This window comes from Amblyomma americanum, chromosome 5 (assembly GCF_052857255.1).
Source record: "Amblyomma americanum isolate KBUSLIRL-KWMA chromosome 5, ASM5285725v1, whole genome shotgun sequence".
NCBI classification, from domain to species: Eukaryota; Metazoa; Arthropoda; class Arachnida; order Ixodida; family Ixodidae; genus Amblyomma; species Amblyomma americanum.
The window spans coordinates 174,901,474-174,927,343 of record NC_135501.1 but is presented as its reverse complement, the minus strand read 5'-3'; the positions used below and the strand labels follow the sequence as shown (position 1 = coordinate 174,927,343).

At 46.4% G+C, this 25,870-nt stretch overlaps 3 long non-coding RNA genes across 3 annotated transcripts in view; all 3 read right to left on the bottom strand.

Moving 5' to 3' along the window:
- LOC144134376 (uncharacterized) overlaps window positions 1–25,870 on the bottom strand; it is a 171,904-nt gene that overhangs the window by 107,825 nt on the left and 38,209 nt on the right. The window lies entirely within an intron of this gene.
- LOC144135326 (uncharacterized) lies at window positions 2,106–4,951 on the bottom strand. Its single transcript, XR_013315451.1, has 3 exons — window positions 4,416–4,951; window positions 3,864–3,881; window positions 2,106–2,179 (listed from the first exon to the last, which is right to left on the bottom strand). It is a non-coding gene; the product is annotated as an uncharacterized LOC144135326 (long non-coding RNA).
- LOC144133672 (uncharacterized) lies at window positions 4,987–14,649 on the bottom strand. Its single transcript, XR_013315090.1, has 6 exons — window positions 14,571–14,649; window positions 10,079–10,096; window positions 9,562–9,579; window positions 7,513–7,536; window positions 5,262–5,324; window positions 4,987–4,991 (listed from the first exon to the last, which is right to left on the bottom strand). It is a non-coding gene; the product is annotated as an uncharacterized LOC144133672 (long non-coding RNA).

Genomic DNA, 25,870 nt, shown 5'->3' with positions numbered 1-25,870 from the left:
CGCGGCGGCTGCGTTTTTATGGAGGAAAAACGCTAAGGCGCCCGTGTGCTGTGCGATGTCAGTGCACGTTAAAGATCCCCAGGTGGTCGAACATTATTCCGGAGCCCTACCACTACCCGGCGCTCACATTCAAATACATTTTACTTATTTCACTCCCTCCTTTATCCCATGTTCCTTTACGGCGCGGTTCAGGTGTCCAACGTTATTTGAGAAAGATTAACTGCGCCCTCTTCCTCTTCAGCCCACAACCATTTATACATGTTGTATTATTAGGGCTATGAGCACACAGCTCATAAAGAGCAATTCGAATCGATGACAACCTGCGATGTTAACTGTGCACTTATCCGTTATCAGAAATATTCTATATTGCACTAGATGGCGCAGCTGACTTCTGCTCTGTATTACTTTTTTGCCCTGCAGTTTCGGCCTCTCCCTCCGCGGCAGCTACCAGGTCTAGGTCCCCCACCGCCACCACCTGCCATGGTTGGCTTCACACAGAGGCTCCACAGGTTACAACGGCACCGGAAAACTTTTCACCTGCACTGGTACTCGTAATGTCATCAAGCTCTTCGCTCACAAACGGAATTAGATGCTACTGTAAAGCATTCGCGGACTACCACTCTCGTGGTAGGACATGATAGGCGGTATACCTGCCCATGTCGGAGCGGAAACAATGGTGCCTGCTTCAAGAACATTTGTTTACTATGGTGACAACGATGCCATATTTGGTCAGGAAGTAGTTGTGCAATTTCGTCAGGATTCGTACGACGTTCAAAATTGTGCAAGCTTAATTATACGCTGCTGACAGTGAAGCTGTAGCTGCTCCATGACAGGATTCAAACCCCAGCCGGCTCAGACATTTCCCTTAAGGATATACAGATTTCACATCGTTTTGGCAAGATGCGACAAAATGAGTAGGCCGCGACATGTAAGCAACGGCAACACCATACCATCACTGACTTGGCTTCGCGTTGGCAGTGAACTCGACCAAAGTATGCTCAGCAACGTTACCAACATTTTATATGCGCTAAAGGCTGATTGCGTTTGAGATAATTGCTAGTGAAATCCCCCACGCAACCTGTTCGAAACGCGGGATGTGTTCAAAGTTTTATTTATTTATTTATTTATTTATTTATTTATTTATTTATTTATTTATTTATTTATTTATTTATTTATTGGACCTTCAGGGCCAAAGGCATTACAGAGGGGAATGGGTTAATTATGATAAACAACAATGAAATAGAATAGTGAAAATAGATATTACAAAATAAATTTCCTCCGGAATAAAACAAAACATCCAGAAAACGTAAATAGTATAGAAACAATGTATACAATACAGTGGAAGCAGATATAACACAATCAACTTTTTTCAGAATAAACAATATTAGCTACAGCGTCGTGAAATATTTTATTATCAGCAATGACTGCAATATCGGTTCCATTCCACAGATGTGCGGGGAAGATGTCTGAAAAGATGATTTGGTGTGGCGTGTTGGGATGCCAACCTTGTGGCGGTGATCGATGCGACGTGAAATGTATTCGGGGGGTGACATGAAATAGTTGCGAAGCGCAACGTGATGATATAGCTTGTGAAATAGTGTTAGGCGACCAATTTTGCGGCGAGGTTGTAAGTAAAGGTCGGAGTGAGACGTTAGATTTCATGGCTGTAATGCTTGCCGTACGGTTGTAATTTGAAAGAATGAAGCGAACGGAATTATATGACTAATTCCAAGGAATATGTCAGCAGATTCCTTGGAATATATTCCTTGAACATATTCCCAGGAATATGTGAGAACAGAGCTCTCGGCAGACCGTAACAATAGCACGAAAATTGAGCCGCACAGTGCGCCATAGAGATGACCCTTGGTGCTAACATACTGTTTAGACTGCCTTCGTGCCAGGGTGGTGCTCCAGGCACTTCAATTTTCCACCCTTCCTGCTTCGAAGCCACACTGAATGCAGCGCCCACCGCATCATCGTCCGACGCCACGCAAGCCGATTCCCAATCTTTGTACACTTTCCCAATCCTTTCATGCGGGTGGTCTTAGTATTGCTTCAGAGCCTCTTTAGGCACACGTTAAGAGAGCCACTACAAAGACACCCAACTTAGTTGACTCGGTTTATTGTTCGATGCGCCGGTTGTCGATGGCTGGCTACTCTTCAGAGTCTTCCTCAGATTCTGGGAAGAAAAAGACAGAATTAGTGCCCAATACCTTGCACGTGCGTAGCACTGCACAGCGAGAGAGCACCCCGTCCACTTAAACTGCGAGCTGTGTAATTGCGTCCAGGAAAATGTCTGCGTGTTCTCCAATGACAACGTGAGCCACCATTAATAACCGAACCGATCGCACTTCTTCAAGGACACCAACTTGGCGCATTGCAATTCAAAACCGCCCCACATCCCCTTCCCCAGTCCCCCTTTGATAGTACCAAGGTGCTATCTCGCACCTTAAGACACCTGCTGAAAGCGGCGCTGTGGCCAGACATCTCCAGCCTTGAAATGTCGTTACGTTGCCCATTACAGCATGCACGCGTGGACAGCACCCTCATCGGGAACTATAAGCGTCACCCTTGAATATACGGAATGGGACGAGCTTAATGAATTAACCTAAAGGCCATGGACACCACTGCGTTGACCATGGCTGTCAAACACAAGGAAGAAGCAATGGCTGCATTTTTTTTCGTCTTTTTTTTTGTGTTGCTTTGCAGTAATCTTGTTGGTACACTGAGGGCAGCTCTATGCAATGTTTGTTCTTCATATAAATCGACTATTCACTATCTGTGACCATGCAGATATTTCCTCTGCTGCAGAAGTCTCATTCATTGCTGACAATTTAAATGCGCATTTAAAAATCGAAGCGACTTTTACCGCCACTCGATTCAAGCTTCTAACGTCAAAACCGAAAAGGACTATGTGATCACTGATTGGAAGTGAACACTGACATAGCCTCGGGGATCAGATGAAAAATACTGCCTTGACGTCTAGGTAGTTTGAAGTCGAGAGTTGGACGAAAACTGGCCTGGTCGGGGACAATCATGATAAAACTTATAAAAGGGGGACGCCGACCAAAAGTAAAAACAATAACAACAATACGACGTTTTGGCTCCCGTACGGGAGCATTGTTCACAGTCTTGTTCACAAACAAGGGATGAGAGAAACAGCCAATTTTAATGACCGCCATCTTGGATTCGAGAAACCGAAACTATGTCGCTATTTCGTCCCCTGACGTCATACTTACATAGTTCCACCTCTATCCACCATATTGGACCGCGACGTCGTCATTGGCACACGCCAGGTGGTTGTTTCTAGAATGCTATTGTAGATGACGCTACAACTCTCAATGCGAGATGTGCTGTTTTCTAGTTGCTGCCCCAGACGGCACTGTGATCTCGGGGTGGTAGCAGACTCCACGAAATCTCAACGTGATGAGTAAGAGCTAACGCTCTTAAAACCAACTAGCCCACAAAATCCCCTTATACTTTTTTAGTGCGAAAACACTACTAACGGGGTTAATCCCAGCCAAGAATTTTGTGTGCAGCCTCGTAGTAACTCTGGTAAGCTCGGGTAAGTTAAGATGAGCGTCGCGCCAGCTGTAGCCGTAGCTATTGCGTGCACATGCAGATGTCAGAAAAAAAGAGGCGAAGAATGAACACATGTATTCGCGCGTCTACTCGGTTTACCTCAGTTACAATCCTACCACTTTTTTAAGTTTATTAGCTTGTAAATTACACCTTTTTTACTAGTATTTTCGTCGTTAAAAAGTGGCAGTTGTTTTAAATCATCCCACTAGGATCCCCATGAGTACATTCGCTTTGCTGCGGTACTATGCGCTTCGCAAGAAGCATGGCGACGACGCACTTACCCGCTTTGGACTTCTTCCCTGAGGAAAGAAGTGATTATTAAATAAATATTTGTTCTTCCCTTGACTGAGGGCGTGTATAGCCTGCAGGATATGCATCACATGCGATCAAGCGTTGTGCACTTTTCGCTACCACAGAACACCTGCTCAGAGTCACACGCGACGCAACCATCAGCTTAGCGACGTTCATTGCAGGGGACAAAAAAATCTCGGAGTGATCACAAATTAACCCTATCTGCACCAGTTTCGCCTCCCCCCCCTTTCCTTGTCCCCAACTTTGTCGTGCCTTGTTAGATTTACTTTCTCCTGGAATCCACTCCGACGTCCTAAGCAAACATTGGTTTTCTGATCACCACATTCTCCACTCATGTCAATATCCTCTTCTTTATTTAAGCTGCTATTAACTCACAGCCGTTCGGTAGCCTGTTTGGTTATCGTCCTACCATTTTTTCGTTTCCAATGCTCGTTGCGTCACTTATAGTGTCCCTATTTTTTTTTTTGCCTTTCATTTACGATTATAAGTCGAGCTGAACACCACCAGCAGGCATTACTCACTCGGTTCTCCTTCGCCGTCCTCCTCCTCGTTGTTTGCCGGGGCCTTCCGTTGTTTGGCGCTCTTGCCATGCTTCGCCGGTTTCCTTTGGAGGCTGCGAAATGCACCAGGGGGCGCGGTCTACACGACAGCGTCAGAATCAATGGTTCCTCTATTCTAAAAGGCTAACTACGTAACTCTTCTGCTGGCTTCCTTCTGAACCTTTTTTGCCAACACTCCATGAGAGCGCCTCCAAAGGTCAAACCTATCAGCGCACAAAATCTACGCTCCAAGCCAGTAGTGGGACTAATTGCACCACTCCAACAGTCTATATACAGACCTTCTATAGACAAATCCTATAGTCTACTCCGTGAACAATGCAAATCCTATAGACAGCCTATTGTCCATCTAGATTTATGGCCGTACACTTTTAGTTACCTTGTCTTATGGACAGCCCATACACCATGAGCAGACAAAAGTAATTTATAGAACGGTAGAAGAATCTATAATTTGTTTATAGGAAGTCTATAGGCCTTTTTTGTAAAGGATATATATCAGAAGGGAATAACCTCCCAACGCAATTTGCAACAGAAATTAACCTTCCCCAGTTTTAGGAGCATTTAAAATGATCACTGTGCAGGAGTGATCATTTAAAATGATCACTGTGCAGCAGTGATCATTGGTGCTAATGGTTTTATTGCTTTGCAACAGCTTTTGCTATATTCCTTGTATTTTGTTTTCCTTTAGTGATGTTTCAGTTAAGTTTTATGAGTTTTTAGTCACAGATGCAGAGAAAAAAAAAGCAGAGTGAGGGAGAAGGCGGAACGGCGAAACAGTTTCCATTCCCAACGCGACGCGGCGCCACTTACCCGCTTTCTTCGCTTTGGGCGCGTCACCTTCCCCTTCGTCTTCCTCGTTTTCCACCGGCGAGTCTGTAATTTAGAAATATATATTATAGTTTTACTTTTGATCTCGCTCGTCGCGCATGCGCACTACGATCCTTAATGCGCTGCAAGGAAGAGCCGAGAAATTGAACTAAGAAAACCTTTTACTCAGCTTGGCTCGTGGAGAGTACACTGACCCTAGCACAAGAGTGGTCATATCCCCTCGGAATTTTTGCTAGCCACGGTGCCAACCAAGCAGCCGCTACTGTGACAACCCTTAATGGCCAGCCATTAATTTGTTGACAAATTACGCGGCATACTCATCTGGCAACATCGATATTTCCAGATTACTTGATTACAAGCGGTATTATGACGATCATTTATTACCAAGAAAGAGAAAGTTAGCATCCCAGAAACTTGTTGAGATCATCTCCTCTCATCTAGGCGCATTATTCCAGTCGGAAACAACTCAAGATAAAAGCGTCAAAGAACGCCCTGTGGCCAGTGGCGTCGGCCGCTTGTAATGACGTCGTGGTTAATCCCCTAGCGCCCGTGAAATGGGGTCAACCGCGACTTCATGACAATCTGTCAACACCATTGACATGAGGGTCTCCCACGAAGGGTGTTTGCCGCTCCGTTCCTGAGTAGTATCCGACTAGAGTTGCGCTCAACCTGGTCATTCGGGGATCGTGGGAAATTAGTTTGTGCAACTGGCCCGCGAAATTAACATTTGGGTGCCGTCGATATCACGGCTGCATCCAACTCCAGCGGTAGACACGGTAACGTGCAAAGAGCAGAGCTGATTAGCATGAGAACATCAGGGAAAACCGCACAATCTTCTCTAAACCACACCACTCACTCGACAAAGAGCAAACGCACCTCTTGCGCGAAATCTGCAAGTACTGACAGGGAAATACAGCTCACTGTCCTTAATGCACCACTATATTTGCAGATACAGGTTTCATTAGACACTCATGTACCGCTGCTATTACGTCTGCTTATTTCCCTTACGCTCTTCCTGCTAAAAGTGATTGGCTTCACTCGGACTCTGCAGACGACCCCCTAGCAAATCAAGAGCTCATTTTCACTATACTTTTAAAAAAATTTCCCGCATCTTTTCTCCTATTTGGCTTGGCTAATGACTGCATGTAAGCTACGATTCAACCGGTCGTAGAAGGGCAGTGACGCATTGCTTGAACCGCCGCACCCACTACGCCAGGAGTGCTACGAGGACTCAAGGATCTGTGAATGTAAGCTACAGAGTGATCAATGAGGGAATGAAAATCGAAACGCTAGCGCAGCTAAATTCACATCGTACCTTTAACCAGCTAAATCGTCCGTCAAAGCCGCTGCCAGTTTTAAGTGCGGTGCCCGCTCTTATGGCAGGCTGCCCTGGCCCTCACAAGCCCCACCGGCGGCAGCGCCTGCCACCACAGGGCAGTGGCGCTTCGCTTAACCGCTGCACCACTGCGCCAGAAGTGATGTGACGACTCCCACGGATATATGAGTACAGAGTGACTAATTCCGCATATGTGGGTATTAAGCCATATTCGCTATCCAGACAACTTTCGTCCGTGACTTACAGTGGATCCGAACACCGGAACCGTAGAGAAAACCAAAGTGACCTAATTGCATCTGGCCTATCCAAGCTAAGTCGACTGCCTGTTTTTGTGCAGCGAATAGGAATATATTGCGCATATTCCTTCTGAATAAGAACATGTGGTTGTGGGTGTTTCTCCTCTCGTCCTCATCTTTGGCGCTTCCTTATAAATATGGTTTATAGACAGTCTATAGAATTGTGAGACTACTGTCTTCGTATAGGTATTTCTTTTTGTCTATTCATAGTGTCTAGACTGTCTATAGATTAGGAATAGACAAAAATAAATATCTATGCGAAGAATTCTATATTTGTTTTTGTCTATTCATAGTCTGTAGAATGTCTGCAAACAAAAATAATGCACGGCCATAAATCTATAGATTGTTTATGGACTGTCTATAGGCTTTCTATTGCCTATAGACTGTTCTCTAGGGTTTGTCTATAGAGAGTACCGAGAGTTTATGAACAAGTCTATAGACTGTCTAAAGAAATTTTTGTAAGGGCTGCTTGACCATGCATCACCGACTTGCTCCGTCTCGCTATCGTGTAGGTGACATAAAGCACGGAATGTGAGTGATGATGACGAGCTCAAGCTTAATGGCACATAGCCACGGCGCGGGATTGGCCAGAATGTCTTACCTTGCTTGTTGTCATCTTCCTCCTCTGTAATGCATGAAATAAAGGCAATTATTTTGAGGATAACAACAACAATTAGTCTGCTGCCTAGTCAGTTCCCCAGATTACACCGGTCCTGTCGTCGCGCTCATATTGTTGGCGCGTGAACTGCGGTTCATTAGTCGACCTTCTCCCTTTCAGTGCGCTTGTTTCTTTAAAGTAATTATTCACAGAGAAAATTTAAGTGAGAAGTGTGTGAGAAGAAAAAAAAACGCGGGAAAATGGCTATCTTGGGTCACGTGTAACCCCGTTGGGTCTTCCCACGCATGGTGTCTCCATTCTCCCCTCCTTTAGTTGCAAGCGTATGCTACCACGTCAATAAAGTTATTCTCGTTAAGCCTTCAGTAACATTTCCTGGCTTTCTAATGACGCTAGACGCAGGGATTTCACTACAAAAACTTTAAAGAGGGTGTGCACGCCCTCTTATTTTTCTCAAGGCACGGCCTCATAGCCAATAATTCTGGAGAAAACCATTTTTCAGCGGGAAACCGTTTGTGAACGCAATTTTTTTCATATAATGTAAGACTTCACTATAACAATCGATATATCCGCAGATCGCCTGACGGCAGTCTCAAATTTTTCTCTAATAAAGTTTTTTTTTATCGTCAAACGCGTTACTCATTGGTTTTCTATGGCAGTCTCAACTATCAGATACGATCGATGGAAACCCTTTAAAAGAAAAAATTTCAACATATCAGAAGAATTGACCATTATCTTCAATATTTCCATAACAGTATCTCGCAATTTTCGCATTTTTCTTTCCAGATTGCTGGACCTGTAATGTTTAACCGTGCTGGAAGAATAGCATGCATATAGAGGGAGACATTGCGCATAGCTTCCCTGTGGAGGAACAAACCACGAAATTAAATAGAGAAGCAGAGCAACAATGTGGGCTAGTTAGTTGTACATTTGATGCGAATAACGCGCTGCACGCTGACAAAAGCGACAGCTGGAACGGTGGCCTGTGTACGCCGATCCAGTTGTCGTTTTTGTCAGTGCGTAGCGCGTTATTCGCATCAAATACAGAAGCTTCTCCTCTACCCCCCCCCCCCCCCTATTAGTTAAGATAATCCTCTGAATTTCAATTCCAGGTGAAAACCATGGCTGGACGTGTAAAGAAAGGGTCATTCCAATGGTTCTTACCGGATAACATACCAGATTGCGTGTCAAATGCGATTTGTTGTTCTTGAGTTCGGAACGCAACGAGTCTAGGGTTGTCAGTCTACGCAGTGCATTAACCAATAAAAATGATCCCAACGATTGCACGCCTCGAAATAGACTGTGGAGTATATATGACGTAAGAGCAGTTCGGAGCAGCTCGAAGTTGACTGCAGCCCCAGCCGCTACGCAGGCTGCTTCACTTTCTGAGCGCGAGCCACGTATTTCATGCTGTGGTGCCGGTATCATTGCGGTTCGTAAAATCTGCCATATTTGTTTACACCTCTCAAGTTGTGGTTCGTCTTTCATCTTCTCTTGACCTAGATTGCACGCTCAGTGTCTGAAACAGGTAATCCTAATAGAAAATCTGCAGCTTTCAGCGAAGACCAGACAAACTACTCTTGGCAAGCCAATTTTCCCAGTAGCGGCCTCCCGTTTGCCAAAAAACCACGCGCGGTACAGCTCCCGGCGGCAGCTTGATTCGTATCCTTCCCCTGAAGGAGGGAAAAATCAGCTGTGGTTTAAACTTTGGATAACCCTGGTGAGAAGGAAGTATGCATTCTCATTCTGCCTGGAATAAATCATTTGATGTATAACTTTGTAGGACCGCCCCAGAGGACAAGCAATTTTATGCTCGTCAAGGCACAGACAGATGGATGTACGGATGGACAAATAAGATTAACAGCTAAGATATAAAAAAAATTGCCACAGCAAGGCACTGTGAACCAGCTGCTTCTGCAGAAAATCAAGCGAGTTGAAAAATAGAACAGACGGACGGACAGACAGACACAGACAATACAGACAGGCACAGACAGACGTACAGAAGGAGGGACAGAGCAAGATGTGCGAACTCACCATCGTCATCATCCGCGACTGCAGACGAAAAGAAACGGTGAGCCATTAAATACTGATCACTAAATATCTTCAATATACTGCGCATGGTTGGAGCGCAATGCATTGCTTTCGGTAGTGAAAGACAGCCCGAAGTACACACAGCGTGTCGAATGAGTCGTATCGTTAAATATTGACTAGTACTTGAGTTTTTCCAAATAGATGGTTGAAATTTACTCGGTGTATTAGGACCTCAGTTGCTTATACCTCAACAAGGCACACAAAACCAAGTGGGGACAAAGACCACCACAAATACAGCTCCACACACACACACACACACACACACACACACACACACACACTGAGGCCGGTGCCGAATTCACTAAGGCCCTTGTGGAAGGATTGGTTCTTGCCACATTTACACAGGTCTGGCGGGCCTCTAGAAATGCTCTGCTAGTGCGGCTGCCGAGTAACGCAGAAGCGCAAACGCAGAAGCTCAGAACGTAACGCAGAAAGAAATATATGCAAAAAGTGTACTTACGGGAGGGATTGGCCGGCTCTAAATCAGGTGCGAGAATAAAGAAAATGACACACTGTCAAGCACTTGGGAAATTCGCATTATAATCACTCCAGTTTATAATGCCGTAGACATTACGGGCAAGAAAATGTATAAATTAACCCGAAAGATGAGGCCAAAGAAAACTAAAATACCAATGTCAACCTGTAATCTTAAGTTGAAGTATTTTCTGGTGTATGAATACGCCGACTATCCGGAATGTCTAATTAGTAGCAAATAAGGAGGCTGCCCCAACGCGATAGTTGCGCGAGTTTTTCTCAACCCAAGAAGAGGATATTAGTGAGAGAAACGTCTGCAAAAGTACTCATAAAAGTCGTCAGAAAAAGCTGCGAAAATGACTCGCTGATACCACACGTTGTGTGCAAGAACAACAGGGGGCCGGCCAATGGCGAGCGAGACGGCATGGCACGGTGTTAACAAGGAATTTGGGACAGCTTCTACCTAAACAAGGAATTTGGGACAGCTTCTACCTAAACAAGGAATTTGGGACAGCTTCTACCTAAACAAGGAATTTGGGACAGCTTCTACCTAAACAAGGAATTTGGGACAGCTTCTACCTAAACAAGGAATTTGGGACAGCTTCTACCTAAACAAGGAATTTGGGACAGCTTCTACCTAAACAAGGAATTTGGGACAGCTTCTACCTAAACAAGGAATTTGGGACAGCTTCTACCTAAACAAGGAATTTGGGACAGCTTCTACCTAAACAAGGAATTTGGGACAGCTTCTACCTAAACAAGGAATTTGGGACAGCTTCTACCTAAACAAGGAATTTGGGACAGCTTCTACCTAAACAAGGAATTTGGGACAGCTTCTACCTAAACAAGGAATTTGGGACAGCTTCTACCTAAACAAGGAATTTGGGACAGCTTCTACCTAAACAAGGAATTTGGGACAGCTTCTACCTAAACAAGGAATTTGGGACAGCTTCTACCTAAACAAGGAATTTGGGACAGCTTCTACCTAAACAAGGAATTTGGGACAGCTTCTACCTAAACAAGGAATTTGGGACAGCTTCTACCTAAACAAGGAATTTGGGACAGCTTCTACCTAAACAAGGAATTTGGGACAGCTTCTACCTAAACAAGGAATTTGGGACAGCTTCTACCTAAACAAGGAATTTGGGACAGCTTCTACCTAAACAAGGAATTTGGGACAGCTTCTACCTAAACAAGGAATTTGGGACAGCTTCTACCTAAACAAGGAATTTGGGACAGCTTCTACCTAAACAAGGAATTTGGGACAGCTTCTACCTAAACAAGGAATTTGGGACAGCTTCTACATAGTGCCGCGAGGAGTGCCGCCAAACCTTGCGGCACTCCTCGCGGTTATCTCCCACACATGTCAAAGGAAGCGGCGTCTTGATGTCTCGCCTAAGGTATCGTTCCAAAAGCAATCATGGTTTAAAACAGTGGGTGCCTCTGAAAACGAGAAAACAAATTTACGTCATTCTGAGTTACAAGAATTTTTTTTTTCAAATCTTCAGTACATTGCAACTCCCTCCTTTCGTACTGAAGGTGCACAGGCTCCTGGTACTCCCGTAATAGACACATTTAGCATACCGTGTTATCATTACCGGTACTGTAGTACCGTAGTAGCCTACGCGCAGCCAATGCGCACATCATCTTGACGGTGCCTGCCAGGTACCCGGCAGCTGCGCGTGCGCCTGCAGCATCCGTATTAATCAGCACGTGCTCACCGACTGCGCGCGGGCTCTCGGTACTCCGCGGTAACGGTAGTACAGCACACAGTATTCTAAAGGTGTCTTATGGTAAGGGTAGCATGCAACGTTTGTGGATGGTAACATGGTACATGGTAGGGTAAAGGTACGCGCACGGTACGCAGTATGTGCTATGCTAAATCTGTGCTAACCTTAGCACAGCGTGACCCGCGCCAACTTAATCCGCTTCCGCGAGCATTACTATAGTGTCGGCATATTCTAGGCATTATAGCACCACTGACAGTGACACGTGACCACTGAGTACGCGTTGATTGTTCTCGACGGGGCTCGCATGCACGCAGATGACGGGCGCGTGGCGCTATCTGGCGCCCTCAGGGCGGACTGCGCACGCGCAGTGGCTTCTCTGGCGGGCCGCGCTAGAAGCGCGCCCTTCATAACGCTGGCGCTCTCCGCGCTCACACTAGCTGCTGCCGCACTCCGGAGCGGCGCGCCCAACATTTGGCCATTGAGCGCAAACTGCAGGCGGCCATATGCCTGTGCCTGGGGCTCGCCCGCTGCTCTCTGTGGCTGCCACTCTGGCTGAAGCAGGCTCATGGCCCTTGGAGCTCCTCTGCAGGCGTACCTCCTTCCGCCACATAGCTTCACAACGCGCCTGACGGGCGCCTACTCTTGGACCGCCTTCTCAAGAGGACTAACTCCAAAATGGGCCAGGTGGCCCAGGAGTTCGAATACCTAGTTGGGGGGCAGCCGGAGACCTTCCCCCTCCCTCCTCGCCCGGACCTTGGACACCTCTACAAGGTCCATCTCTCCTTTCCCGGTTCCCGGACGAGGCGGAACACTGCTGCTGTGGGCCTACGGCAGGAGGTCGCTGCTGTTCACCAGGACTAACCCCCTGGCACTGCCCCATCGCTCCTCGTGAGCAGACAGGCGACTCCCTTTTGTGGTCTCGTCCGCAACCGCTGAGCTGGCTGCCATTCATTTGGCTGCTGACACCTTGAGCGAGCACCCTGGGGTCATGGAGGCAGCCATCTATACTCACTCCAGAGCAGCCCTCCAGCTCGTCCAGAGGCCCTTCAAGCCCCCCCCTCCCCCCCCCCCCCCCTATCGCCCGCAGGCTGTCTTGGCGGCTTGACGCAATTTGCTCCAGGGAAACCCGCATCCGGCTGACTTGGGTGCCGGCCCATGTCGGAGTCTAGGGCAACGAGGATGCTGACTCGCTGGCTAAAGCGGCCCACTCCCCTGGAACTCCTGCCTCCAAGGGATTCTGCCTATTGGACCTGGTCAGGAGCATAGTGGATCGGCACCTCCTTGACCACCCAGATTCCAGGGTGTCTAATGGCCAACCACTACACCCACGTCCATCTGTTGGTCTGTATTGCAAGGAGCGCAGCCTCCTCCCGAGACTCAGGGTGTGCTGCGCCAACACCGGCTCCCGCCTCTCGCATTCGCCTCACCGCCTCCCCTGGGTGCACACTCTGCAATGACCCAGAAGAGACAGCCCGGCATCTCCTGTGTGAGTGCCCTGCCTTCGTGCCCGCCAGAGCCATCATGGAGGCGAGTTATCGCTCCTTGGGCCTCCCCAGCTTTCAGTGGAACACCTTCTGTTCCCCGGCGGCCACCATCCTGCCAAAACCTTCCGGCACCTCCTCTCCTTCCTGGAGGCCACCGGCCTCTCTGGCCGCCTATAGGCCTGGGGGGGGGGGGGGCAGCACATGCCAACTGGCATGTTCATTGCGTCTGCGCGCCTCCCCTCTCCTCTCAACTTCCTCCCTCTACTCCACCTCCTTCTATGACACGCCTTATGACATATGGCCTCACCCTATATTTGGCGCCTAGTTACACATCGCTGTCGCCTCTGCTCATAGAGAGGGGGATTTCCCTCTCATCACCGCTGACAATATTTTAAAACTAGAATGCAGAGGTCAGTCAAAGCTATAACAGCTTGCGCTGTACACAACCCAGGACAATACAGAGAACGCGCATTTAAGTTTGTTTGGGCAAACCGTACCAAAAACTCCGTAGTGGACGTTTAAATAAGTAAGGACTAGATTTTAAGCGAGCGCAATGTTTTTCTGATGGCTCTACTTACGACGCGGCAATTAACCAAGCAACCAATACTTTCAAAAAAGTTATTTTCCAACTCAAAGCATGCCCAAGGGAGCGCCTAAAACTTACTCGAAGGACCCGAGTGTGTCACAGCTTTGGACGCGCTTTTCTGTGCTACCACTTCGCTTGATACCGTTCTTGGTCTTCGTTCAAGCACTCACCAAGGATTCGAGAACAAGTGACACGTGACGGAGTAATACGGTTTCACGGCCGCACCCTCCGCCGCGTTGCCTGCTATGTATAGTAAAAAGAAAGCCATGCCGTAGCGGAGTCGTCTAACACTACACCGCCTGATAGAAAGATAAAACGAAGCCTTCCCAACATTTCTTTTATCCAGAGAGAGAAAAAAAAGACAGCAGTTTGTTGGTCATGCCCCCCGCAGTGACAGAAAGAGACTACACCACTGTCAAAAATGCTGGTAGCAGGTTCACGCGATGATCAGCTTAAGTATTTTCTCCTGCGTTTTATAAAAGACACAAGGCTATGAAGCAGAGAATAAAAAATGAAGCAGTGACTTATGAAGCTTAGTGCACAAGATACAGCGACAAGTGCAGTTTTTTTAGTAATTTAATTGCGAGTGGCAGTAAACGGAGCACTGCGTAGGCAGTGCTCGCAGTACGAACGAAATTTTAAAAGCTCACAAAATTGACGTCAAAAATGTGCACTTACGTGAGGAAACTGTAAATCCAAAAAAGATAAAAGCAAAAAGAAAGAGAAAAGCCGCTTTGTTAAGACACATGCACTTAGTTACGAGAGCGATCAATTGAAGCTCATCTAGAATATCAGTGGCGAGCACGGCGCCGAGTTAAGTAGTAAGCTTGATTTATAGGGTATATACAGTATTGTTCATTTTTATCGTGAAGACAAAAATTTCCCCGCCTCAACCGCTGGTTCAGTTGCGGTGAAACTGCACACAGAGCTAGCGTACTACGTTAACTTTTGTATCGTACAAGTTTAAATACGGTACTTAATTAGTTGAGCCGTGCATGATGCGAAAACGTAATCGTCTGCACAGAGATCGGCGAACCGAAACCCGCAAACGCCATTTTTTTCCCCGCTAGATAGAATACTTCAGACCTTGCCTCAAGTATCTAGCTGAAGGGCGGCAGGGGCGCCATCTGTTTTGTGCAGTGGAAAGCGTCGCGACAACGCGCCGAGGCGAGCGTACCAAGAAGCGCGGGCCGTTTGAATATGCTGTTCCGGCCGTTTCGTCTGCTTCAACTGAAGCGCTTACAACATTTTAAGCAAACTGAGCGGTACCTTTCAAAGAATACTGTAACTGCCGAGTAACGTTACCAATTCAGCTCATATCGTCTGCTTTCGTGACTCTCCGAAAGCATCGGAGGGTGACAGCAGAAAAAAGATAGCGCCACTACCGCCCTTGAGCGAAACGGTGTTTGCGGGTTTCGGTTCGCCGATCTCGACGCATACGATTGCGTTTCCGCGTCATGCACGGCTCAACTAAGTAAGTGCCGTTGTCAAACTTGCTACGATACAAAGTTTTCCATAATACGCAAGCTCTGTGTGCAGTTTCACCGCAAACGAGCTTGCAGTTGAGGCGGGGAAATTTTTGAAAGTGTATGCCAGCTTTCGCGTGCAGGCCTCAGGCTGGGAGTGGCGCTCACAAACGCCTACTCCCATCTCATCGCGACGGCCGACTCTGCAACGTGTCAGCAGTGCGATGAAACGACCGGGCACCCACTCTGTGGCTGCCCTCGTTTTGAGCGAGAACGTGCCTTCCTGGCTGCTAGACTCCGCGGGTTGGACTCTCGTCCTTTCACAAAGACCAAGATTCTGGGGCCTCGGTATAAACCTTCGTCACAAAGGACAGCGGTGAAGGCGGTCCTGAATTTTTTAAAGGACTCTGATTTGAGTTCCCGACTATAAACTTTGAGCTCTAAGTGTGCGCCCTCTGTCGCCTTGTCGCAGAGGTCGATTGACTCATTAACTCGTGGACTCATTAACTGATTACGTTTCCGCTCTTTCCTTTTTTTTCCCTTTGTTGTTCTCCCCACGCGTAGGGTTGCCTACTGGGCATCGCCTGGTTAACTCGCTGTCTTTCCGTCTTTTTTTCTCTTTCTCGCGTGCAGACTTCCGCGCTGACTTCTGTTCCTTCCAATATAAGCCATACTTTACAGGAAGATTGCCCCGTAGTAGATGAGTGCACAGAGATCTCCGGTGTTAGCAGGCAAAAATATGCTCTTAAATACACAGCAGCTGTAATAGACAGAAACAGGTAGCTTTTACAGCGGTACCTCTTAGGCGCCTGACCCTGGCTTTCACGTAGTAGTCGTCCAGCGTCGCCGTGGGCGTAACCAGTGGGTGCGATACCATGGTTACCATTGTAATGGTAACCCTGACACTCACATTATATGACGGTCAACCTGGGTCGCATAAGCCTACGGGTGGCTCTGTTTGGCACAGCCGCCTGCCAGTGCAGGGGTGCATCACGTGACCACTACACCAGTGTGATATGAGGTCACTATCTTTTCTACCTCGAAATATCCCCAAAACTAAACGCCTAAAAAGCTATCGCTGAATCTCGCGTTACATAGTCGTAACAGTCCTGCGAGTTTTTTGCCGTAGTGGAGGGCTCCGGAATAATTTCGACCACCTTGGGGATCTTTAACGTGCACTGACAACGCACAGCACACGGGCACCTTAGCGTGTGCTGTGCAATGTCAGTGCACGTTAAAGATCCCCAGGTGGTCGAAATTATTCCGGAGCCCTCTACTACGTCACCTCTTTCTTCCTTTCTTCTTTCACTCCCTCCTTATCCCTTCCCTTACGGCGCGCTTCAGGTGTCCAACGATTTATATGAGAGAGATACTGCGCCATTTGCTTCCCCCAAACCAATTATTATCATTTATTATTTGTTTCGGCAGTGGTATAGCAATGAGAAAGTACTACAGGAAACAGAAGTTCGATTAGGTTATGCAAGGGAAGACCGAGCTGTAGACTACGAACGTAGCGTGGTGCGTCCGTCGCCAGCGCCTCTCAAAGGAGGCGGCCCTCCAGTATAAAAATGCTGTTCTGTATTGTTTTGTTTTTGCATTCGCCCCCTCTGATACCATACAGTCTTTGCTTTCCCTTCTCGCCGACAAAAACCATAGAGAAATTTGACTTATCAGCGTCAAAGAGAATGCGGAAATGGCACTTACGCTCACTAGGCAATCTCTACGTTACGTTACGTTAGCTTACGTTACGTTTTAACGCCGAGCATTTTGCGACCAAGTTTTGGAGGACTACTCGAAGAAATATAATAGGCATTTCTGCCAAGCCGGGCAGTAGTTTTTGAAAATCGAGCTCTTGAGGTAAACGGAAGTTTTTTTGCAGCATAATAGTACGAGTTTTGGCGAATGTCAGAAAACGGGTGAATTATATTACCAATAGGAGCCCGATTTCAATCATTAATCTGTAACCAGCCATTATTATAGCCATATGAGTTTACATTCATATTTACACTATTTCGATTGACCTTTTTTTAAAAGAATCATTTTTATTATAACACTATTTATTAAATTAATTATTCGTTGAAGTGCAAATAACAATGAATGGGGCTCTTGGCGTTAAATGGACTTACGCCGCATGCCACAAATGGCGTACAAAATTTAAAAGCTCATAAAAATTGACGTCGAAAATGCACACTTACCCGTGGTCCCTCCTGTAGGGCCAAGCAGATAAAAGGAAGAAGAGAGAACCGAAGTTGTTAAGACTGTACTCAGCTTCGAGAGAGATCAATGAAGCTAATCTAAGTTATCAGTAGCGAGCCCAATGTGGTATGCAGTCCGCTTGAATTCTAGGGTGCACATTGAATGAAAATCTTGGCTTTCCAGCATGAGCTATTTTATACATAACGGGACGCCATAGTCAAAGAGCGCACCGAGATTTGTGTTAGAAAGCAAAAGTATTGCCGCCAATCTTCGTAATTGTCTTACATTTTTTTCGTTGCTTCTGTGCATGGAGTTCCTCTTGACACTTCACATTGTCTCTGTCTGGCGCCTCCTAGTTCATTGCTAACATAATGTGCCAAGTAGATGTGCAATGTTGTACGCTGCCTTACCTTATATTACCACTGCCACACAATGAGAGCACACCTCTCATTCAGCAGGCCAACTCTCTGATCGGGACCGAGTTGGAACATGCAGCAGCCTGCATGTGCAACGCACTCGGGGAGTTGTTACTATATCGAAATCAACCGGAGGGAAGGTCACCGCACTTAATTGCTAACGGTTCATATTAACGGCTACAGGGCAGAAAGTTGAGCTAGTTCGCATACGTTCATATTGAAAAATATACTGGCGCTAATTTGGAGACACGGACACAAGGAAACCACAACACTAGCCGCAACTGATCTTTACAGCGCCAGCTGTTAAGCGCCTGATCCTGAATTTCGCGTCGTAGAAGTCGTGGGCGTAACCGGTCGCTGCGTTACCATGGGCACTACTCGAAGGGTGGCTGCCTTTGAGGGACGAGGGTGTGCTGTGGGTAGTTACTACCGGAACCAACCAGAGGGTGGTTACCGTAGAATGTGAAGGGTATGCCAACAGTGAAGGAGGCGCAACCGGTCGGAGGTTGCCACGGAATACCCAAGCGGTAGTCACCTTTGGGAGGCTAGTCAGTAGGAGGTTATGGCGAGAGCGTAGAATTGCATAACTGGAGAGTGGTTACCGAGTTAACCATTCGGAGGGCTGTTACAGTGGACGTAGAGTAGGGCTAAAGTGGATTAATGTAGCCCACTCCATCTGCGGTAGCTTCTGCGAAACGGGTCGCCGCAAGAGGGCGCGGTCATCGGTGGCGCCGTGGGCCTACAGCGGCGGGCTGGAGAGTAGATTTAGTCCAGAAACGAGTGTGTGGTAAACGAAAAAGAGTGCAGTAGAGCTGAAGAGATATGAAGTTCTTCTCATTATCTACGTCACCATGTTCTTAAATATAAATACTATAACCGCTGTCCAACTGTCATCTATTTATGTGGAAGCTTCTTCAAATGCACGTATCCAGAAAAAAAAAAACGCAGAACAACCACATGCCACTTGCCAGCCTTTGTTTCCGCCCACAAGGCTGGCATGCGGCATATAATTCATCATATCACATCACTTTATTTTCCTTAAAGACCCCTTGCGGGGTGTTACATAAGGGGTGGGTTTTTATGAAGTACAGGTGTTCAATGCAGTCATGAATGTTCCAGGGCAGGTGATGGCAGCGATATCGTGGGGAAGGCCGTTCCAGTCAGCTGCTACTCGGCAAAAAAATGAATTAGAGAAAACAGTGGTACGGGCACGTGGGCGCAAAACGAAGAGGGTGACTGATGCGATGGGATCTGCGCGGCGGGTGTGCGCAGATGTAGGGTTCTTGTCTGAGTGGCGAATAAAAAAAATTGTCCCAGGCTTTTTTATTTTCTGGAAATATGTATATTAAAAGGCATCTGAACAAAAACGTCAGTTGCGAGTAGCGTTGCGTTCTGTGGTTTTTGTGTGTCCTAGACTCGAAGTTAGCCCACTTACTTTTTTCAAGATGAGTTCGTATTAACTTATTCGGTTTATCCCTGCATTAGTGTCCCATCAGACGACACGAAGTTATTCGGCGAAATCCTCTCCAGTTTCAACAAGAGATTTACCCTTCTCTGTTTCATTGGAGAAACATGCCTTGCAGACCATTTGGAGGCGTGGTGACCCACAATTTAGGCGTAAGTAACTCTCGAATGCAACGCGGATACTCTACCAACAGGCCATTGGTCTATCTTTAACTGAGTAGACCATTGCTCGACGAATAGGTCGTTGCACTTCTACTAGAATAGATCTACCACTTGCCAAGTCCCTTCTACTACACCGTCTCTTTGCCACCGGACTATGACAAATCCACTAGTCATAATACTATCCCTTCGCTTGCAGCCATCAATGTTGTTCCACCAGTCCTTCGATCACCTCATAGGGCATGGTGTTTCTACCACACCATGGCTCTACCGCCAAGACAAGTCACGCCCACTAGGCCACCCCTCTACAACAAGGCCATGCCACTTCCACTACACCACCGCTCTAACTTTAGGACATAGAACTTGCACTAGCCATCGCTCAATCGACAGGTAACCTTAATCCTGGACCAGACAACAAAATGCTGGGTTGAAGAGCAACTGGACAGCACCGCAGGGACTGCACATGACTGCGCCCGTTGAAGAAATGGGAGCAGTCAGGTAACCAAAAAATATGCATGCATCTACTTACCAGCAGTGGTATCTTTTTTGGACAACAAAAACAAAGCAAGAAAACAATCGTGAGCGGAACTGTCGTTGTGGGGCATTAGAAGGCCGCACGCGCGGCTTACGCTTCGTTACAACGGATTTGCTGTACAACAACAACAACAACAACGGATTGCGGAGGATACGGAGCGAATTAAAGCTCTTTGATTTCACCAGTTGCGAAACTTCCCAACGGTCCATGTGCCAAAAACTGGCTGTCCGAGTATAGACAACGCTGTTCGGAAGATAATAGCGACACATGGCGACAGCTTTCCTAGTGACCCTGTGGTACTGGTTATTTTTGAGGCAGAGTTTCACAACTGGTACGACCTATGAGCTCCGGATGCGAATTAAATGTATTCAGTAGATGGCATTTCGAGCAGAGCAGCTGAGTGTTTTAGGAGAGCGGTCAGAGAGCCAGCCGCAGCCCATTATCACTGGAGTCGGTTACAGAGATGCTCCACCCAAGCGGTTAGCCTCGGCGCTGTGGCCCAACAAGTTTTGGCTACATTGCGCCAAAATGCATACACCTTCGAGAAGCTTGCGGTAAAGCAACCTTCCAGTGAGCGCAACTCGCAGCTGTATTCTGATGTACTTCACCGCTGACGATGCCATGCTATAAAAAAAGGGCTGTTCTAACTCAAAAATCCTACTCTTAAGAATTGTGTAAAGACTTAGGTTAAACATCCTGTACACGAAACATCGAACTCATGCGGATTTATTGAGGTGCATTCCCCTGGGAAAAAAACAGCTACTAATATGAGCGCGACGGAACATTAATAGGAACGCCATAAAACGGGTTCTGTCGGATCGTTCTTTGTGATCTACGCACAGAATTCGTTCTCTGTGCTCTGCTAGTGTAGCTATTGGCAATTCAAATTTAGCTTTCTTTCATATCGCCACTGTCAACACTAGACTCTCAGTGCTGCATCGGCTTCTATTTAGTGTCCCTTGCCTCCAATACATTTCCTACATTATATCAAAGTATAACGCAAAAAAATGCAATCTTTAAAAACCAAAAACAGCGTCTTTGGTCTCTTAGCATAGTCTCGATAGTTTTATGCTGAAAGCAATCAACTGCACTTACCCTCTAACGTGGATAGGCAGATGGGAAAGAATGAAAGAGAACGTTTTAGTCGAACTGTGCATTTTCTTGCTCGCAAAATGTTGTTAACAGAAAACTGCACTTACTTGAGGCGGTGGCTGCGACAGGGAGAGGCAGGTGAGAAAAAGAAGGAAAAAAAACGTTTTAGTCGCGCATATACTTTTGCTCGTTATCGGATGTTAACAGCTGACTGCGTTTATTACCTGTGGCAGGGAAAGTCAGATGATAAAAAGAAGCACAACATTTTAGCCGTGAGCTCGCAGTGTTTAGGCATATGAGAAGAACTGAACTGTTCGCAACCGGCCGTATTTGATATGTTGTGCTTTTCGTTCCATTGGCTGCATTAATTCGAAAGCATTATATGGCTCATCGCTATGAAACCTGGCGTTTTCCAGAGAAAATGCTCCGAAAACTATCATGACGTCGCCAGTACAGCTGCCATAACAACCACAAGAGTGTCAACAGAGGATCCAATGTACATGTACATAGACACCTAATGGCCTTTAGGTCAAAGACCTTTACAGTGAAAACCTTTAGGATAGGTGTCTTTGATTTAAAGCTCTTTGACCTAAATGTCTGACCTCAAAGCCTTACCGTTCTTCAACCTAAAGGTCTTCACCGTAAAGTACTTTACCCTAAAGGCTTTTGGTACTTCTAGTTACTGACTAGTATACAGTTAACTAGTTAACCTTTAAGGTAGGTGCCTTTGACTTAAGCTCTTTGACCTAAATGTCTGACCTCAAAGCCTTACCGTTGTTCAACCTAAAGGCCTTCACCGTAAAGTACTTTACCCTAAAGGCCTTTGAAACTTCTAGTTACTGACTAGTACGAAGTTGTAAACAAATAGATTTAACTAGTAGCTCATGATGAGACAAATGTTTTCTCGTTCACAGCACGTAAGTCGTCTTTACTTTGCAAATTCTTTGCAAAGTAGCATTTTTCCTTTTTGCACCCTAGTGCCATGCTGGATTAGTTTTCAGTGGTCGCAGGCGAAACCTGGGGGCGCGAAAGTGACAGATGGTTGTAGCCACGGCTTTATCGGCTTGTAAATGGCAGACTAAATGCTCCGAAAACTACAATGACGTCACCAGTACAGCTGCCATAACAACCACAAGAGAGCCAACATAGGATCCAATGTAGATCTACATAGACGCCTAATGGCCTTTACAGTGAAAACCTTTAGGGTAGGTGCCTTTGACTTAATGTCTGACCTCAAAGCCTCTCTGGCCACAGTATGGTTGATATGGGATGACTTCGCCTGCGGGCGTTATTTTGAACGAACATTTCTTGTCGCAAGTTTTGAAAAGCAAGGAGTGTCAGTTTCGTTACAGCGTTTCACCGAAAAGAGGAGATACCATGTTAACAGGCACTTACTTTCCCTTAAGTTTCACCTTCACTCAGGATGCCACGATAATTATCTACTGTCTTGGACAGTTCGGTTAAGCAAAGACAGACTTCCTGCATCTGGCAAAGTCATGCAACCTTTCAGCGCCCATACTACAGAACTGCAGCTGATGGCATTCTAAATCGCAGTGATGGCGTCGTGAAAACTCGTGGGGAAATTGTCTTGTCGCCTTATTCTGGCTCCGTCTAGTTCCAGCCTGTACCTAGGCCACGTCTACGTGAACAACAGACACCTTTATCATACCGTGTATCGTGTTACCTTTACTTTTCCCGGAGTACCGGGAGCCGTGCGCCGCCGTTACGCATGCGCAGATCATCATGAGCACGACAGATGGCGCCAGGTACCTGGCCGCTGCGCGGACGACTGTCGCGCCGGGACCAATCAGCACGTGCGCACTGGTGGTGAGCGGGCTTCGGGTAACGGCAACGATAACACGGTATGCAACGATGTCTATTGGTCCCATAGCCGATTCCTAATCGGCACTAACGAAACGAAATCCTATGACTACCCAGGGTAGTTGTTCTACAGGAGGGCTACTTCCTTTCAGTCGAGAGGAACGCGTGTTTTCTGGGTTATCCGGAAACATTTACGACACTGTATGATACATCACGCTTTCATTTTTTCTTACCTCATTAATCACGAACGATGAGCGGCAAATACGATCTTTAGAATCGCTTTGAGATTCAGCTCTCCCTACGCTTAAGAGATCCGTAGTTTCTTGCATGGTAACGAGATAGTCGAAGGTTTGGAGTAGCTTAAGGGTATGCAGTAATGGTTGCATAAGATTTACAAAAAAGCAATCACTGTCTTTAATATAGCCATAATGCGTCATATAACAGCAATCTTCTCTAACAAAGTCAATGCCTATTCGTGACCTCCTCGGACAATATATACTATCCAAATCAAGAAACTTACTTCCACTCTAATCCTTTCAGTTACACCAGTCATGTTTCATTACCACAGCACATCGGTTTTTCAGAAAGTTCGCCGCCCGTCTCTGCCATTCAAAGGCTTCCTAATTTAATGCTGATTGCTTTTAACAGTTGCTCCTCGAGTTTTCTGGTAGGCAGGTCATCAAACGAGTCTCAAAAAGTTGTAAAAACGTGTTCGAAATTTCCATGTTCCCTTCCCGATGTTGTGCCGGGCTTCAAGGCTGCGCGCCAGTGCCGTGGCGTCGGCCGATTCACACGAACCTCCGGGCGTGACAGTGCAGAGAGGGGACTATCCCCTTTCGACTGCCACTCCCTGCATTGTAACGCTAACAGGTTCATAGGAATCGGCCGACGTCATTGGCTTGAAGGGGGTCCTTTGACGGAGAAATGCCCAGTTGTATTCGACTATAGCGTCGAGACTCTGAAGCTGTTACGCAGAGGGCCCATCGCTGTTTCCCTTAACCCTTCGGTTCCGAGTCCGTCATGCCACTGCTAGGCCAAGACGTCCGGCTTGGTTGAACCGCGGCTTTGTATGTATGTCCTGAAGTCTTTCACATAATGATTGTGGGCAAGAAGAACCTCTCTCGCGGCACACCCTTAATGGCGGACCTTAAGTCAACCAATCACGTCGCAGATATTGCACAACAAACTTTGCTGTGGGCGCTGATTGGCTAGACTGGAGACTCAAGCTTTGCTAATTATGTCCTGATATGAACAAAAACAAGCTAGAAATTTTGTCCGCCAAACGCTGGGCGACTATCGACAGCTGCGCATCAAGTGACGTCACACAAGCGAATTCTACCGCACATCTCTTCAGGCCATGATTTGCGAAATTCTTAAACTCATTTGCACTGCAACAAAACACCGCCCCTGTGAGAAATTTGGACAAAGGACCAGAAAACTTCGTATAAATATCGTGAACTTTTCAGTAAAATCTGAGGAGGTATAAAATTGCCGGAGTTGCCCTTTATAAACTAAATTTCCTTAAAAGCGGAGGGTACTTAAACTCCTGCGGGATATATTGGCGTTAAAATGTAGTTATGTGTTCACTCCTGTATAATATAATGTTTTAGGTAGTTTGAGATAGCCTCATTCACTGTAGTGTACGTGTGAGGTCAATACAGATTGAAGTGCCCATGAAAATGATTCGAATGGAAATGCTAAATACCAATTTTTCGCTGGAATATAGCACCGCAGAGCTCAAATATGTTGCGTAATAGTTTGTAGAGCTAACTTTACCGGCTTGGCGAATTTATCAGCGAAAACTGATATAACCTTGGTTCAGCCAGTTAATCGAACCTTTTCCAACTCTGTCTTCCCTATCGCAATGTATTTATCACAATTTAATTCCCCTCCTCAAGAGGGGAAGAGAAAATCCTTTCCCTCCATTGAATACAAAAAGTTTTTCCACCAAGCAATAACGGCTGACTATGTAGATTTCTTAAGTAGAATGCAGGGTTCTCACTAAACCAAAGCTTTAACAGCTTTCGCTGTCAAAAACCCGGGACTATAATGAGAACGCAAATTAGAGATTGTATTAGTGGCACAACTGCCAAAAATTTCCGATGTTAAAAAGTAGAGACTAAATTTGAAACGTGCAGAAAGTTCGACGAATGGATCTGCATACAAAGAAGCAGAGGGGTAAGTATCAGAGGAAATCAAAACTTTAAAAATCTACTTATAATTTAAAGTATTCCTGACCGAGCTGCAACAACCCGTAGATCCTATTATGAGCAGCATTAGCATGACGCGGGCTCATCTTTGCTCCTCCGGCCATGAGTGTGACGGACGCGACAAGCAAAAAATTAGGCTCCGGACAGTCTAGGGCGGCATGTTTAGACGTTCCCTTAATCAAGAGCATCACAGTGGTGGCAGTCGGGACAACAGACCAGCATGACTGTCTTGCACACTCTGTGCGAAATGTGTCGGCCGTGTTGCACAACAACCATACATAAATCGTGTGAAAACTGTGCGAAAAGGGTATGCGAACAGACGGAAAACCAAATGGAAAGCATATAGATTTCCGTAATGTTTTAAGGTTCTCGCACTTGAAAATTATCATTTATCTAGAAAAGATAAATTCTGCGTAAAGCACGAAGGAATAATTGTACTTACTGGCGGCTGTAAGGTTAAAGGCACAAGATAAAGAAATGTGAGAAACAGGTTTTAGTCGCAGTACGACATGCTTGGGATAGACAACGAACATGATCTCAAGCAGCGGCGTGAAACCCAGTGTCAGCGAATTAGCTAAAGCTTCTTAATGATTGTAGTACGTTAGGACAAAACAAATGA